At 43.5% G+C, this 18,846-nt stretch overlaps 1 protein-coding gene and 1 long non-coding RNA gene across 3 annotated transcripts in view; one reads left to right on the forward strand and one right to left on the reverse strand.

The window, feature by feature from the left end:
• Positions 1-18,846, forward strand: part of LOC135902078 (roundabout homolog 1-like) — a 124,626-nt gene that overhangs the window by 17,205 nt on the left and 88,575 nt on the right. The gene's annotated exons all lie outside the window — the stretch shown is intronic.
• Positions 8,811-15,835, reverse strand: LOC135902036 (uncharacterized). Its single transcript, XR_010564372.2, has 3 exons — positions 15,713-15,835; positions 14,043-14,179; positions 8,811-8,978 (listed from the first exon to the last, which is right to left on the reverse strand). It is a non-coding gene; the product is annotated as an uncharacterized lncRNA (long non-coding RNA).

An 18,846-nucleotide genomic window follows, 5' to 3' on the forward strand; every position in this document is an offset into this window, starting at 1 on the left:
TTTACTGAAGGATGGTGGGCAGATTGTTCTAGAGAAACTGGCCACCCTGTATACGCAATGCCTCATAACGTCGAGCGTACCGGAATCTTGGAAAAACGCTAACATAATCCTAATCCATAAGAAAGGGGACGCCAAAGACTTGAAAAATTATAGACCGATCAGCTTACTGTCCGTTGCCTACAAAATATTTACTAAGGTAATCGCAAATAGAATCAGGAACACCTTAGACTTCTGTCAAGCAAAGGACCAGGCAGGATTCCGTAAAGGCTACTCAACAATAGATCATATTCACACTATCAATCAGGTGATAGAGAAATGTGCGGAATACAACCAACCCCTATATATAGCCTTCATTGATTACGAGAAAGCATTTGATTCTGTCGAAACCTCAGCAGTCATGGAGGCATTACGGAATCAGGGTGTAGAAGAGTCATATGTAAAAATACTGAAAAATATCTATAGCGGCTCCACAGCCACCGTAGTCCTCCATAAAGAAAGCAACAAAATCCCAATAAAGAAAGGCGTCAGGCAGGGAGATACGATCTCTCCAATGCTATTCACAGCGTGTTTACAGGAGGTATTCAGAGAACTGGATTGGGAAGAAATGGGGATAAAAGTTAATGGAGAATACCTTAGTAACTTGCGATTCGCTGATGATATTGCCTTGCTTAGTAACTCAGGGGACCAACTGCAATGCATGCTCACTGACCTGGAGAGGCAAAGCAGAAGAGTGGGTCTAAAAATTAATCTGCAGAAAACTAAAGTAATGTTTAACAGTCTCGGAAGAGAACAGCAGTTTACAATAGGCAGCGAGGCACTGGAAGTCGTAAGGGAATACATCTACTTAGGGCAGGTAGTGACTGCGGATCCGGATCATGAGCCAGAAATAATCAGAAGAATAAGAATGGGCTGAGTGCGTTTGGCAGGCATTCTCAGATCATGAACAGCAGGTTGCCATTATCCCTCAAAAGAAAAGTGCATAATAGCTGTGTCTTACCAGTACTCACCTACGGGGCAGAAACCTGGATGCTTACGAAAAGGGTTCTACACAAATTGAGGACGACGCAACGAGCTATGGAAAGAAGAATGATAGGTGTAACGTTAAGGGATAAGAAAAGAGCAGATTGGGTGAGGGAACAAACGCGAGTTAATGACATCTTAATTGAAATCAAGAAAAAGAAATGGGCATGGGCAGGACATGTAATGAGGAGGGAAGATAACCGATGGTCATTAAGGGTTACGGACTGGATTCCAAGGGAAGGAAAGCGTAGCAGGGGACGGCAGAAAGTTAGGTGGGCGGATGAGATTAAGAAATTTGCAGGGACGGCATGGCCACGATCAGTACATGACCGGGGTTGTTGGAGAAATATGGGAGAGGCCTTTGCCCTCCAGTGGGCGTAACCAGGCTGATGATGATGATGATGATGATGAACGCATCTGATCTAGCCTACGCAAGATGCCTGATCTAGCCTACGCATTAAATCACCTGCCCCGCGTCATTTCTTTCTCTTAATGTCAATTAGAATAATGGCTATCCCCGTTTGCTTTCTGATCATCACCATTCTCTTCCATTCTCTCTTCCGAAGTTTACGCCGTTGTTGCTCAGTGGCTATTGTGTTGGGCTGCTGAGCACGAGGTCGCGGGATCGAATCCCGGCCACGGCGGCCGCATTTCGATGGGGGCGAAATGCGAAAACACCCGTGTGCTTAGATTTAGGTGCACGTTAAAGAACCCCAGGTGGTCAAAATTTCCGGAGTCCTCCACTACGGCGTGCCTCATAATTAGAAAGTGGTTTTGGCACGTAAAACCCTAAATATTATTATTAACATTCTTCGTTCCATTGCTCTTTGCGCGGTCCTTAAATTGTTGCAGAGCTTTTTTGTCAGTCTCCAAGTTTCTGCCCCGTATGTTAACACCCGTAGAATTCATTGGTTGTACAAATTTCTTGTTTTAATCATAAGGGTAAGCTTCCAGTCAGGATCTGACAATGTCTGCCGTATGCGCTCCAACCCAATTTTATTCTTATGTAAATTTCCTTCCCAAGATTAGGGCCCTTCTGAGTAATTGGCCTAGGTAAACGCACTCCTTCACAAGCTCTAGAGGCTGGTTGGCGATCCTGAATTCTTTTTCTCTGGCCCGGTTACCGATCATTATCTTTATCTTCAATATATTTTATATCACAATAACTGTTTGCAGTTTCAATCGCAACTGCGGCAGCAATGGCAAGATTTGACGTTGCGCTTGAATTCCTCGGACGGTGTTCTAACTAGACGCGGACGGGGCGACATGTTGGCATCACGCACTGTGCAAGGCAATTGCTGCTGGGCAAGAACAACGCCCTGGAAGCTACCAGGCAACACACAAAGCTGGCGTGATGAGCGGCGTCGCCAGTGGCGTTGGAGACGTCGCACCTCGATAGTGCAAAAGGTGACACCGACGGGAAGCCGTCAGTGTTAGTCATCGCCGAGTGAAATAATAAATGAGCTGATTAAGGGGAGCGTTGGCGGTGCATCCAAACGCAATCTGCGTATTTGGAGATTTTCTATATTTCCGCCCGCGGGCAGTGCATTCGCCGTCGATTGCGGGACAGCACGGTGATGACGGTGGTGGCAAAGGCGGCATGAATACAATTCCAACGTGAGTATTATTTCTATAAGAATGAATTTTTTTTTGTCAGGCGGACCTTTATGTCTTAGTCACTCTATCGTACTCGCGTCTGCTGTTAATTCGCTGCTGTAAAGCCATAGGACCCAGCTTATCACGGCGCTCGACAACCAAGGGTGCTATTCTCGACACTGCCATATTGCGCCATGTTGAGGTGTAGAGCCAACCATGGAGGCAGTAGCAGCCTTGCAAGCCAATCAGAAGTGACAAGATGGTGAACCTGACGATATGGCAGAAATTGAAAATGTCCAGAATAGCAGCCCCGATATAGCTTGACGTATACAGTCAACAAAAGTGCGACATGACAATATAAATGAAGTGTATAAAACGCCACTGGGATTATTGTACGACGCCCAAACGTGTATATTAAAACTCTTTGGCCATTTCGTCAAAGCCAGCGTGTTAGCGTCGTTCACTTTATATACAAGAACGCCCACGACGTCAGTGGCAAGACAACGAGAACGTGAGTGGCTAAGCCTGTGGAAAACAAACACCAACGCTCGCTCAGCCAGAACTGGCGTCACGCGCTTTTATACCGAGCCGCTGGGCCTCCTTTAATCCAGATCACCTACTCCTGGCCTCAAGATTGTGAACATACTCTCCCAAGGAACTCTTATAATCTTGGCCGTAATCCGCACCTTCACGTCAAGCGCAGCTGTGCCAACGCACGCTGTTCGACGACGTGCCTAAACAACGCTCTCTAAACTATAGGCATCCCAGTGCCGCTCTCAATGCGTGCCGAGGCCTCCTGCCGGACCGCGGGGTTCGTCGCCATGTCTGGGGCGGCTTCTTTTCGGCCGAGCCGATAGACGCCAGATCAATCGAGCCGTGGCTCAAGCGAAACAGGGGGTACGCTGGGACTAGCCCTTCAGAGATTTATGGGAGCCGCTTCTCGGAGGCGCAATACAACAGTACACCGACATGGTCTCCGGTATTGGGGAGTTCCTTCTGACTCGTTTCGGCCCAGTGTACGCGGCAGATGGTAAGCGAAAAGCGGCTGGCCCGCATCGTACGACGAAAAGTATAGCAGCCAGAAGAAAAGCGTTCTGCGGCGCCGGCCAGGTGTCTGAGAAAGTTTTCATTGCTGCCGAAATGCCGCACTCAAAACAAGTACGAGTGCCTGTAACACTACAACCAAATAATGGCTATACTTTAAAGCAAGCAAATTTCTCTTTCGTCTAAACTGCATTTCTTTTTCTTAACAAAGGCAAATAATAGTTTATTTGGCTCTTGTGTTCAATATCAATCAATCAATCAATCAATCAATCAATCAATCAATCAATCAATCAATCAGTTGGTTGTTCACTTAACACGCCCAGGAACAACCCCAATGTTGTTCCTGAGTGCAGGCGCACGGTAAAACATAAATACAGGAAAAGAGCATGAAATAGAACCGGACCATTTTGAAAAGCAACAGTTCACAATGAATAAAAGCCGAGGTGAATTCGCCACATCCAGACAGAGAAAATACGAACGATGGGTGAGTTATTAAAAATACATTATTCAATCCAGCCTTTAGAATACGTGCCTAGGAAAAAAAACATGAGATTTTAATCTAACGAAAATATATTGTGCAGCTTAAAAAAAAGATACAAAGGCAAAAGAAAAATATGCATGTACAGAGAAGCCATTTGCGCATGATACCGGTACGCAGCAAAGGACACCGAAAGTTTCTAAAACAAGTTCTTAAATATCGACAAAGATAAGGTTAGTCGAAAATTAACAGAATATTAGTGAGCAAGCACAATTTAAAGAAAGCTGTACACCTAAACGTACAGGCGTAAAGTGAATAAAGGTGAAGGATTAATGTAAAAAGCAAGTAAATGCCATGAACCAAGAACAATCAACGTACGTTAAGAAAAATGCGCCGCGGAAACATTAGACATATCGCTGGGCAAGCTGAAAAAGTACAATATCACCCAGTGAAACCACATATGCAGTATACCGAGGAAGACTAGCACGCGACAGTACGAAGCTGTGAAGAGAACAACGAAAGCGTCTGATGAAAAATATCAAGATAAGCGAGATATGTATTATAGAGATTATGGACCCTATACGCAGCAGAATGTTTGCTTCTGCAACAACAACAACAACAGCAACAGCATAATAATAATAATAATAATAATAATAATAATAATAATAATAATAATAATAATAATAATAATAATAATAATAATAATAATAATATAGTAATGATTCTCTTCCCCCGAAGGAAACAGGTGTACCAACATCGGGTTTGAATGGTGCCTCTCATGATGTTAAGAACTATTACTCGAGTGACCCACTTTCCTCAGTTTCTGCGTTCACATCTACCATATGCAGCAACAGTGGTGCTCCTTTCGGGGGTTGGGGCTATTAGAGGCCACAGAGTGCGTGATAAACTAATTTAGGGAACACGTCGCAGTGGGGACAGACGACGTGGCCCTCGTAAACAAAGACACAAGGGAGTGGAGAGGCGGGAACTAGGCTTTCATCTTTTCCGGGACGTCTTAAGCACGTACACTGGAGGAAGCCTCTGCATCTTCAAGACACCCTATGCGTCCCACGCATCGGTAGTAGTCGTAACAAGGAATTCGTTTATTCAGTTTGTTCGTAGCTGGAAATTTGTTTCGTTGGGTGTTTTATCTGTGTGCACTTTAAGCAAACGTTGTGTGAAAGCGCTGCGCATAAAAGTAGGTACAGAGCGCAAATATGTTTTCTTTCTGAGAACAAGGAAGACAACGCGGCTGCGCCTATTTTAGCAGCCCTTCGTTTTGAAAACGTTATCTGCGCTCCTATGCAATTTGCATTGACAACATAACTACTTTGCAATGATTTATTGCATAGAAGCAAGGAACTGAAACTCTTTTTTTCTGAACTCATGCAGGGGTAAAATATCTAACTGCAAACAATACTTCCCAAAGTTGCACGCAAACAAAATTATGCACGTTAGCGGCATCAAACAGCCTTTCTATTTTTCCATGATTCTTTCCGCTTTTTATAGCTGTCCTACACTCTAAAAATTTTAACACCCTTAAGGGTGTAAATGACTTGTCCCATGGGTGACACCCTTTTTGGGTGTATTGCTACACCCCAAGCAACGGGATGCAAATTAACACCCCTCAAAAGAAGGGGTGTTAATATGACGTCACCTCGCCTATGGGTGTAAAACCAAACAACACCCTTTCTATATGGGGTGTAACGCAGACACCACCCTTTCAATATGGGTGTAGCATGGACAACACCCTTCCAAAAGGGTGTTATCCCTGCAAGTATTTTAGCGTTCACTACAGCCATGTAGTTAATGGGCATACTAGCTGTGGTGAATGCTGCCTAGCCTTACCTATGGTACTACCTGGTTCAGTATAAGCCAGAATCTGCGAGGCGTCCTCATATTGCGCTTCTGGTCCGTCATGTGGTAGCATAACGTGCGACCCTTTCAGGCAAACAATTTAAGGTTTCGCCATTGCAGCAAGGCACACAGGCCATGCTTTTCGTAATCTTCCTCTGCAGTGATAGTACGCTGCCGGCAGGATTCAGAGCGCAATAACAATGCGCGCTGCACTAAGGACACAGGATCTCCCGCACCTTGGTGCACCAGTACTTATAACCCCGTGGAAACAGCACACAGCCAAAAGCATGGTTACATGCATTTCAGAAATAATTAAAAACCTCCACTTTTCTTGGCCAAAAATTTTTGCAACACCAGCTCGACCAGGAGGGAGACACCACAGCTCGTTGTTGTAGCTCATATTGAATGCAATAGAGCGCAAGCAATGCATGGATTGGCGACGGTAACAAGTGCAGTACTACAGAAGCATACGTTTGCCTGTCAAGCAGTTTTTTTGCCGTTTTAAGCACACATTTTATACCTCTATTCATCAAAGTTGCCATTTATCTCCACGGGATGCTTCTACTAGTACTTTCACACGTATGATTTAAAGGTAGCACTGAAAGCCAAAGAACAAAGTGCTTCCACGCCGAATAACGTATCAGCATTTACGAACAAAACAGCATGTGTAGCTGTGCATGCTGTTCAATATACAGTAAAAGCTCGTTAATTCGAACCGCAAGGGGAAGCCGCTTCAGTTCGAATTAACGAAAGTTCGAACTAACGAAAGTGAAGGAGAGCAACAGTACACTGCGATTTGGAAGCAGTAGGGCATGTCAGAAATTTGGCGTGTCAGAAAAAGATGGCGTGTGCCGCGGGCACACGCCATCTTGAAGTCGAAGCTCTGGGTCCGACTGTGCCACACTACCGATGTCCACCAAAACGAACTTAGCCGAGGCTTAACACCATCACAATGAATAGCGATGGCCGATACCTCCTAAGCTGAAAACAGACGTGCGCAACCGATGAAGACTGCCGAGACGAAGACGCTGAACATGTGAAGGTGGCGAAGGCCCTGATTTGTTGGTTATTGATTGCAAGCGCAGCTGCGACGTACTTGATTCTCTGTGTTACGATGGCGCTTGCCGTGCCATCTCCGCACAACATTAGCAGCTGTACAAGATTTGCAAAGCCTCCGAGATTCACAACGGGCATGAAGTCTTGGAGGTTACGTAGAACACAGAGGTGGCAGCCGCCGCTGCCTTCTGGCTGAACCCGCGTCGGTTAGATTTTTTTCCGATTTTGCCTTCTCTCGCCGTTCTCTCCGTTTCGGAGGCAATACAGCCTTGTGCGTAGGCAGTAGGCGCGTTTCTCTGGCCGTGTGCCAGGCGAGCGTAGTTCGAATTATCCGTGAGAGAACCTTCTCGCGTTCGAATTAACGGACTTTTTTATACATACACTTCTGTGGAGCTTGGCCGGACCAAATCGTACAGTTCGAATTATCCATCAATTCGAATTACTGAAGTTCGAATTAACGAGCTTTCACTGTATAAGCATGCACTATTTCCTGAAATATATGTGTGCTCCATTTACTGTCAGTGACCTGCTTATACCCAATAATTTAGTTCATTTTTCACCATGTGCTTGAATTGAATATTCCACAGGCATTGTAAGTTAAGCTACCAGAATAACAATCAGCTAGTCTAAGGTTACCTAATTGAACAAAATCATTGTAAAATTTGTGAGGAAATGTCAGAAGAAAAGTATTTATTTCATTAAAGAGAAATGGTTACATAATAATGTTTGCACATTCCAAAAGTAAAAAAGTAAAATAAGGAGTAAAACCATACCAGTACAAAGACATAAGCACCGAATAATGGCACAGGCTTGCTCAATTAAATTTTAAGCAGAACAGTTTTTTTAAGTAACCTGACTACGAACTATTACATGTTTTCATTCAAAAAGCACTGCATCTTATTATAAAGAACAGAAATAACCGGTCACATAAGTAAGAACAAGTCTGAGTGTGTCTTTAACACAAGGATAGAAAGTTGGGCGAGTTGGTACAGTAACATGATCATGGATTGTAGCGCGAAGTGACACGGACACAGACTAGAAGCAGACGGGATGAGCGCTAACTCTCAACTAAATTTTTAATGAAACGAATATATATATATATATATATATATATATATATATATATATATATATATATATATATATATATATAGGTTACTGCAAAAAACCGCAGCACATCTAAATGAATATTGAATACATAGTAGCAACATGAAGACGACAAACAAAAGCCATCAGCCGTCAACTGCGTGGCAAATCTGAGTGCAAGCTATTCTCTTATAAAGTATACCTGTAGGCATTGCGACCAATGTGCTCGCAAGATGTATCATTGCAGAGTTGTAAGGACATGACAATCCTAGGATGATTATGTTCTTGAGGCTTTTTTCCCCACTTTCCATCTTTTGAAACGTGTATACTTCACTCATGAAAACAAAAATGCTACAACTGGCGTGTGATAAGCTATGCGTCTTATTTCCTAGCAGCTCATTGAAACAAGCCACGATGACAAATTCAAATGCCGTTACCTCATCGGACACTCAAATTTCTTAAACACAAACAAAACCAGATAGGCATTAGAGTGAGCAACACTTAAATACATTACACTGGTTTAAAGTTATTGTACCACTTTGTGCCAGGTAAAAATGTTAGAAACATAAAAAATGTTAAGATTCTACGGCCAACCGTGAAAACTAAATAAAAAAAATCATTAAGCTTTCTTAACACGGGTACAGGAGCTTTACAACTGGCCGTCTTGGTGATGGACACGCAGATAGATGAGCAGCCATTCCACTGAGACGAGAACGTTGAGGGCTTCGCGTGGAAGTCTGCGAGACACTGCAGAGTAGTTCTTGGTCCACATGAAGGAGGTTGCTTGCATACACATCTGGGCCACCATACTGAATGCATGGTGTTACCCGAACCTTTTCCCCTGCATTGTGGTAAAAAAGCATGGTTAAGTTTATACGATATTTAATATGCAAAAAAAGAGGTGAGGCATGCAGGCAGGTCACTAGAGTAGAGAAGTGAACATGAACACGAAAAACATGAAAAATTTCATTAAATTGTTTTATTAGATAAAATTTTTATACTATGTGTCATTCATTATGAGGGTTCATAACCGCAACATATTTAATATATAAGCAGGTAGAATTATCAGCTTGGTCAGTTTGCACAAGCTCGTTTGAGGCAAGAAATCGAGTTTCACAAACACCTCAACATTCTTGATAGAAACACGAACACCTGAGATGACATGCAGTCCTGTGAGTGGGAATTGCACAGTTCAAGAATAACAAATTAAAACTCACAGACCGAAAGCGAATTAATTGATAGGTTTTAGTAGCACAAGGGCATCTTTGGCCAATGAGCGCCAAGTCTATACTGCAAAAGATGAACTTAGTGCATCTTTACAAAGCAAATATATAAAGATGACTAATGCCTCTCTGCACTACAGTTGCTTTGCTCTAGCGTGAAGTCATTTTAATGCATGCACACGTACATACACACGCTACGCCCAAGTGTAACAGCTGCAGAATTAAAATTGGGCAGCAACAAAGTCGCAACCTTTAACCATTGATCCCAAGCTCTACTAGTGACTGGAGGTAGTACCAATATCGCCAATGACGAGTCGCACTCTTTCTGCCCGATGTTACGCTGCTCTTATTGTCAGATGAATTACAGTCGGCATTGAGGGAAAGCTGCCCGCAAGAGCAGCTCCTATTTTTGTGTTATTTCTAACCAGAGACCAATGAAGTAATATATTTTTAGAATGAGAATGACACCGAAAAATTGAGTACGTAAAAAATTTGGTACATTCTTCTGGAATTAACTTGGGGGTTAACGGCTAAAGAGGCAATCCAGAAACTAGAACAAGTTTTGACATGTTTGCTACCAGTGAATGCTAGAAAATATGTTGGCATTCTGTAGTTTTGTCCAACAATGCAAAAGGGATTCTTAATAACTGAGGAAATAAATGGAAAAGTATCAGAGTATATTTCGTGAATGTAATGCAGAATCACCCAACTTCTGTTACTATATAATCGTCACTTGATTAACGCGCACTTTCTGAACTAGTTCAGGAGGTGCTGATTTCACTACTCATTCCACCAGTTCAACGTGGCAGCAACTGCATGTTGCGATTTGTTTTACTTAGTGCAGGCTTTGTGCAGGGCGAGTTCACAGCATTCCCTGCACTTGGCCAAAAGGTAGTGCATGTTTACGCAGCAGGTGTGGTGCCGCTTCTGCACGAGCGAGGTGCAGAAATAAGAGTTTCATACAATAATTACTAGAGGGAACTCTGACGTTAGTGTCCACAGGAGATCAAACAAGAACGGCTGTACCAGCATAAAAATTATGGGAAGTACATGGATTTGCCTAAACTTTATCTGTTTGGCTTCAAACGGCTTTGTGACTTTGTAAACTAGTCATTTTCAACAATATACTGTGTAATAAATAAATAAACATTAAAATCGTCCGACGACAGGATTCAAACACAGGAACTCTAGAACAGAAGTCTGATATTGAAACCATTAAGCCACGGAGGCATGTAACGACAAGCGAGTGCAACACCCTGATGAATTTATCGCGGGCATACCAGTGCCTTGAGACGCTTGGCGCCTTTCGATTTGGCCACCTGGACAAGCTCAATCGTTGTAATTAATAGCAATTGTGCGTGTTGGCGCCGTCTTCTGCGCTTCGAAGAGTATAGACAGCGCTGAAATGTACGACAATAAGCTTTATATACCGTATAATATACGAAGCCACAAGAACGTCTGAATTCACAAGCACGAATATCAGACAAATCCATGTGCTTCCCATCATTCCCATGGTGGTACGACTCCAGCCCCAGAGTTCCCTCTAGTAATTACTGTAAGAAATTATGGCAGAAAGAGGAGTAATAAACTAAGTTTTGCTGTCCGATAAATCTTACTGGTCATTAATTCCAAGTTTTAGTGCAGTCACATGTCTAGTAGGCAATAGTGGTATCTTTCATAAACATTGCAAAGCAAACTGTGATGAATGCTCACTATGGTAAATTGTTTATGATCGAGTAGCACAGACTACTGAAGCAATCTCTAGAAGGCAACTTAAGTAATTTTCTTATTAGCAGCCTTTACACAGCATTCGAGCATATGACACATGCACCTCAGATATGCAGATAATATTTCCTTGACTCAGCAAGAAGCGATGCTTCATGTTCCACGAGGCTACTTCTATCAAAGCAGTATTGGTGCTCTCTAAAAACAATGCCAATGCAGATGATCCAAATATTTTTCAGGGGCAACAGTTATGCCTGAAATCATGCTAGATTAGTTTTTTTAAACACATGCTCAGACCATGTTAGAAGTGCTTCTTAAAATCCTCCTATTTATTAGACTAGTCATATATCTGTACACAAAGGCTACTAATTAGGTCCCATGCTATATCATCATCTTAACAAAAACTTCACTTAGTAACACACATGCTGTGATGAGATTTGAGACCACATTGAAATGCTGAACAAGGTGAATTCATTATTTTTAAAATGAAGCTCCTGTTCTTCCAAACGAGAAGAAAGGATACTGAGGGTCAAAATTTTTCTGAATCACAGCTGGAAGATGCCAGAGAAGGCACGTGGAAACTTATTTGTAATTTTCTATTTAAATGTAGAAATGATAAAGGGAAATGAAAATGGTAAAAAAAAACAACCAGGCATGGGGGGAGAACGAACCTACAGCCTTTGCATTAGGCATGCGATGCACTAACCACTGTGCCACCGAGGCAGCATTCAACCGTCCACAATGGCCCCTCAGATTGTCGACGCTCGGACACGCCCGTAGTACCACAGTGGTTAGTATATCACATGCGTAATGTGAAGGTTATGGGTCCGTTCCCCACCCACAGGTGGATATCTTTTAATCCACTTTCACTTACCTAGAATTTATCATTTCTATACTTTATATAAAAAACTTAAAACATGTTCCTGTATGCTTTCCTTGGCCTCATTATCTGCTGGCTTCTTCCAGTTCTGTTACTCCCAACACTTATACATATTCTAATCTGGTAAGTAAACAGTTTTGCATGATGCTGGAATGCAATATAAAACATTATTGCAGGGCCATGTTATGTAGAATGCCTTACATTGCCCAGGCAAGGTGTATTAATGCCAATCTGAAAAAAAAAAGCAATTCCCACTCTAAGCAGAAATGCTGTGTACTGCTGTGTGCAACAGGGTTTAACGAAAACAACTTGTTCAGAAATAAAGCCACCAAACAACGAGGAAATATCAAAACTAGATGAAAATTTGTGCAGTTGCATGTTAAAAATTTAGCACAGCAACAGATGAAGACATAATGAAGGAAGCGCGAAGATGGTTTATTTTGGACACACGAGGCAATATACTTGAAAGATGCATATGAGCTTACACGTGGAGAAATATTGTTTATGTAGCAGCTAAACTACGAACAGGCCTAGAGCACACTGATACAACGTGTCGAGCATGTAAATCTTATTATGCCCTTAAGTCAAAGAAACATGGCTGTTTCTCATGATTCGCTACACATGGCTGGCTCACACAACTTGGCCACTTCTATATATGCCTTGTAATTACCAGGTGGTCTGTATAACATGTGCAAGCTTTAAATATGTACAAGTGCCACGTAGCTGTACAGCACCAAAGTAATGTCGTTTGCCATCGTTTTGGGGAGGTGAAACCAATTCTTGCATTTTTCCTAATTAGGTAATTAGTTATTAACAATTATTTAACTGCTCAAATATTTTATTCAAAGCAAAAGCGTCAGTGCGAAAATTGTAGAGCATCCTGAAAAATTCCCAATCCAGCTTTCTACTGCTCAGTAGGTGCAACAAATTCTTTTTTTTTTTCAAGCTTGAAAGAAGCCAGTGAACACATGCAAGAAGTGCCGTGCAACTAACCGCTCGTGCACCTGAACACCATTTGGCGCCTCCTTTCATGCTTGAAAAAAAAAACTTTTTGAAAAGAATATTTTAGAAATCGATTAATTATTATTGACTATGTTTTCGGCAAAATGCATGAAATAGTGTGACTGCCACTTCCATTTTCGGCGACATGAATTGACTCAATTTGCATGTCCAAATCCAGCTATACATGGTGCGTGTTTTGAGCTGGTTCTGTAATTTACGCTGGTTTTGACTAATTGAAGCTTCGCACCCTAATAATGGAGTCAGCTTAAAAAGAAATTGGTACATAAACGGTCGCTGTCAGTACTCCATACTCCTCTAACTTAGTGCAAAGTGCTTGTGAGCCAAGAAGTTGGTAGTTCTAAGCAGTATTTCTCATTTTGACCTGGTGTTATAGCCCACTTACTATGATGCCATGCTGCTCAGTCACGCTGGTCCCAGCTTCAATCTAGGCCATGGCAGCTGACCTCCAATGAGGGTAAAATGCAATAACGCTTATGCACTTAGATTCAGGTGTACATTAAAGAAGCCAGGTTTCCAAAACTTTAGGTTTTGGAATGTAAAAGCCCATAATTTTATTTTAAAATCTAAAGGTGCTTTATTAGGAGCAGGGGCATCATTTTGAGCTTTTACTGCACTGCTATAGCACCAAGAAGCTCCAAGTAAATAAAAACAATTTCTTAGACAATGTACATATCTTGCAAACATTTACAAACACTTCTCTGCATGCACCTCCGTTGCTGTTATATTTAGATCCGTATGCCAAGGCGGGTTATGATGTTAGAACATGTTTCAAACTTTTTTTTTCACCGCTTTAAAGTTGTTGGTTATTTTGCATCCCACTGTGTGTCTAACGCACATTTCAGTGCATCAATTTCTTCAGAAAGTGCATTCCTCTTTATTTATTTGTGCATGCAAAAAGGGTTCAGGACTGCTTTCTGAAGGTCTGTAAAACAAGCAAAAAACAATTCTATGTAGGCTGCACAAAGAGAAAGGATTGGTTTGTAAATATGTTATTTAGTTCTTAAAGAAAGAGGCAGCTGTCAGTATTCTGTTCCAAAGTAAAAATTGCCCCTACCTGGCTCTGCTTCATTTTCCGATGTTGATGGTCCATTCAGGGGCACTCAACTGATAGGCTGCACTTTGGCGATGTCGGGTGTGCTGTCACCAGGCCCAAGGTCGATCGACATCCTCACCAAAAGCCGAGTCCAAACGCTATAATAGAACTATCTCATCATTTTGCTATCAGTTTTGTCATCTTGCGTGTTTCACACACGGCCGTCAGTTAAATATTTTGTCACTTGGATACTGAAAGAAATTCAAGCATTTTCTGGCAGCCAAGCTGATGATCGATGTGTGGTGTTTTATGGCGCAAGGGCCAGGTTTGGCCAAAGAGCGCCATGACAAGTGGTAATGTTGACGATGTATTATGGAAGATGTGACTTGGCTGTGAACTGGCCTAAAAATTGTCGCTGTAAAGTGCGTAAAATCTACGTGCTACAAAATTATGGCGATGACTAATGACGAATACTATGAACATTAAAATCCATCGTGGAAGAATGATGCAAAATAGAAAATATATAGGATGGTAAAATTACTTGGAGCACTGCTGCCTCGGCAGAGCCCTTGAAACACAAGGGCCTAGAGGCATGTGCTATGCGAAGGAGCTATCACATCGGCATCCTCTGAAGAGAGGGCGGCAGCCAAGCTGAATACACAGTAAATGGAGAACATTAAAGAGCAAATGCAGTTGTCACATTAGATTGATCAAGTACAGCAGAAATGGAAAATAAATCAGTGATACTGTGTCTGTTGGCTTTGAATGCAAGAAGCGTAAAAACAGGAACTTGCAGCCACGCCACCTTGAATTTTCCGCGTTTACTACACCTCAAGTTTGGCATCGTCCGGTACTCGGGGATAGTAACCGCTTAAAATCAAGATGAACGAGCGTCGGCATAAATTAACAGGATAATTAACCGGGCAATATTGGCGCATAAAACAACTCACGTAGCGAAGCTACTGTCAATTACCCGATGACGCATCTGCGGGCGGTGCGGTTTGGGCGAACAATTCAAAAAGGAATGAGAGTTTCACTTGTTTCATGCCTACTAAGCTAAGACAGAATTTGAGTTTCTTACTAAACTATACTGGATATTTACGCTCCGAATAAAACGCTGGAAATTTTGTTACGTCACACTGCATACGTATGCGTGAGGAAATTGCTTTTATTGTGTTCTGCGCTGACGGCATGTAGCATCAACCACTCTCATGCAACAAAAGCATGAAACTGGTACTCGTGACACCGAAAACAAACATATACAGCGCCAACGTTACGCCCCTTGGAGTTAGAACTAAGCACGATCAAGCCAGTTAGTTTTCTAGCTTTCATAACGCCATGAACACGACCAAACATCGAGCGAAAAAACTCTCTGCTCTCGAAAATTATTACCGCTTCCATTTATATACCTATCGCTGCCACATGCAAAAGTCAATGGGCTAGCTGTCCACAAGCCGCAGATTAGACTGACAGCAACATATTACGGTAACGTAAAACAATTTCCACGCTGACTTTGCAGCCGCGGTGTGCACGCGGCTGCAAAAGTTCTCATGGTGCATGGTGCATGGTGCCAAAGTTCTCGTTTGTCGCTCGAAATTCACACCATAATTACGGGCACTGCATCTTTCACATGGAATATTGCACGCTTTGCTCCGGAGCTCAATAGGAGGGCGAAACGCATTTGCACGTACCTGAAATCCGCATGCCGGAAACCCGTCGACGCTTCCGAGAACGAGGCGCACAGCCATACACCCGTACGGCGGCTTGACTTGGACGTGAGGCACTTCTATCAAACATTTCACATGCGGCATGTTGCGGAGACGAAACCACGTGACGAAACGGACGAAGCAATGACGCGCGAATGAATGTTGCCAACTGTTGGTTCCGCGTTATGCCGGCGGTGGTGGCTTTAGTGGCGTGTGTTACGGCTGTCTAATTTTTTATTTCTTTTCGCCAAACAGTATAGCTAACATCAGTTCTTTGTTTGAATTTTTAAGTGTGTCGTTTGGCATTATCTTTGTCTTTTTATGCTATTAAGCGGCCAATTATGGCCTCTCAGGTTCGTGCACGCCAGCTTCGCGCGCAAATCTCAGAGGCCATAAGACAACTCGTTAGGAAGTGCCGTTATTGTTGTTGTTAGCGTTTCATCATCCTTTCTTCAACTGAGATAGCAAGGTAGTGTCCCTTTTCCCGGGGTTGGGAGGGGGCGATCAAGACGGCATCGCTCAGCGGGGGGTGGGGGAGTAGGTTGCTGTTGGTTCTTATCGCGAAATTCACCTTCGTGCTAGCTCTCGCTTCAACGCGACCGAAGCGGCGAGAACACTGCGCTCATGAAGCTTTCAGCTTATGCCGCACTATGCGCTTTTCGCAGATCACTTTCAAGATAGGTGTACGCGCGTCTGTTTTCAAAGCGAAGTAAAGGGTGAGAACACAGCGCGTGAAGCTTTCAGCAGTGGGCACACTCTGTCCACAATGCAGTTCGCTTTCAAGATACGGTTCGCGCGGCCGTGCCACAAGCAGCCGCCGCCGGAGACCGGTTGAGAATGGTTCGTCGCGGATGAGGAGGGCTAAAGAGCGATAACGGCTCAAAACGAACGGAACGTCACCAGCGCGCCTGGCCCCGCCACCTGCAGTACTTCGTTTGCGCCGCCGACCAGAGCAGCTCGTGTCGCCGCAGCGCTGTCGCTTATACTTGTAGGATCAAGTCTCATAACATTGATGACGACATGGACTGCGTGTGGATGAGGAAGAGTCACAATGCTTACGCACACTTAGACAAATCCGAGAGGAGTTCCTGTGTGATTTTTTTTACCGGAAATGTACAGTCAGCGGTGGGACCCAGAGTTGACAATGCCTGTAAGAAGGGTGCCAAGCTTTTTTTTTTTTGTGAGAGTCTTGCCCAGCTCCCAAAGATCTGCTCAAGCTAAGACTTGCTCATGGCTGTATGTGTTTTTTTTTATAGTCGCATGCCCTCGAACCGCCACGAATCCTGCAGTGTAATGGAATTAGAGCAGTATTCACGTCCAAAGGAAAATGCAGCCGGTAATTGGGCTGCCTAAGGTTTGCGGCCCGGCGGCAGCTGCCCTCCCGTCCCCCGTTTCCGTTGACAAGTTAGGGGGAGGGGTCTAGATCAATCTTACACCCCGCTCCCCACAGTGGCGTAGCCAGAAAATATTTTCGTGTGAGGGGGCGGAGAAAGAGTGGGGCCATTGCCATAGCAGCGAAAATTTTACTGTTAGTGAGCGTTACAAGTGCCCGGCGTACTCCACTTGGCTACGCCGCTACTAGCCCCCCCCCCCCCTCCCCCCCCCCGCTATCGACGCAAATCGACTATCAGAACGTGCATGACACGCATGCATGACACAACAGGAATGATATGCCACGTAGCTAGCATGTATGTATTCATATCATCATCATCATCACCTTATTTTGACATCCATCGCAGGACGAAAGCTTCTCCAGCGATCTCCAATACCCCTGTCTTGTGCTAACTGGTTCCACGTGTCTTCAAGTTTCCCTATTCCATCCCGTCCACATTATTCTCTGCCGTCCTCGACTGTGCTTCCCTTCCCTTAGCACCCATTCTGCAACGCCAATAGACCAGCAGTTCTCTCCCTTACGCATTGCAATGTCTGCCCAGCACGACTACTTCCCCTTAATGTCAACCAGAATATCAGCTATCCCCGTTCGCTCTCTAATCCACATCGCTGTCTTCCAGTCTATTATCATCATGCCTAATAATTTTCATTCCATCGCTCGTTGCGCGGTCCTCAACGTCTTCCCAAGCTTCTTTGGTAACTTCCAAGTTTCGGCCCCATACGTTAGTAACGGTAGAAAGCAACGGTTAGCAATAAGCTCCCTGGTCATGATTTAGTAATGCCTGCCGTAAGCTCTCCAGCTAATGTTTTATTTTTGTTAATTTCCTTGATCAGAGGCGCCTGCGAGTAATTAACCTCAATAAACGTATTTCTGCGCAGACCATGGCATTCGTTCTCTCGCCTGTCTGCGGAACATTACTTTTCTCTTCTGCATAATAAATCTCAATCAGACTTACACTTTCTTCGACAAGTTCCTCAAACGTTTGTTGCAAATAGTCTGCAGCGTTGCTGAGTATGCCAATGTCATCTACAAACTGTAAGTTGGTGAGCTATTTACCGTTAGCCCACACTCCTAACCATTCCCAGTCTAACTGGTTGCACACCTTTAAGTATTCAGTGATAGCATTGTAAATATTTTGCCATTGATAATATGAAGCCTTTTGCAGATATCTGGCTATGCAAAGTCTGCGCGTTAGTGTCATCCGTTCGATATCAACATTCGTGGGAAACTTCATTTTTGACCACTGTTCGGAGCCAGTGCGCTGCTGCCTAGGTGCCCCGATCCAATCATTCCAGCTTTCTGATTCAAGTGCAGGTAGCGCGCGTTTTATGTATAGCCAATATCAACGCCTTAACTGGCAATGTTCATTCATCATATACTGTAAGCTTGTTCACTTACTCCCTTATAATTAGGGTGTAAATTAGAAAGACTGGGGTGTTCCAAGGGTGTTTTCTTGTTGAACACCCTCTTCTGTTAAAAAAGGGTGTTTCAAGGGTGCTTACAAGGGTGAAAAGATGAATACACCCGCATTACACCCATAAGGGTGTGAAAATTTTTAGAGTGTACCGCGCAATCCGCGTCGAACAGCAGTGCCTCATGCATTCCACATGGCGAGTTTGCTTAGTGAATATGATTCATTGTAGTTTTTCCCCGAGGGAAAGTCACCTTGGCCATTCTGTAGGAGGAACATTCCCGTGTTCTATGTGGTCGTCTAGCAAGCGTATCT

The sequence above is a fragment of the Dermacentor albipictus genome, chromosome 4 (genome assembly GCF_038994185.2).
Source record: "Dermacentor albipictus isolate Rhodes 1998 colony chromosome 4, USDA_Dalb.pri_finalv2, whole genome shotgun sequence".
In the NCBI taxonomy this organism is placed as follows: Eukaryota; Metazoa; Arthropoda; class Arachnida; order Ixodida; family Ixodidae; genus Dermacentor; species Dermacentor albipictus.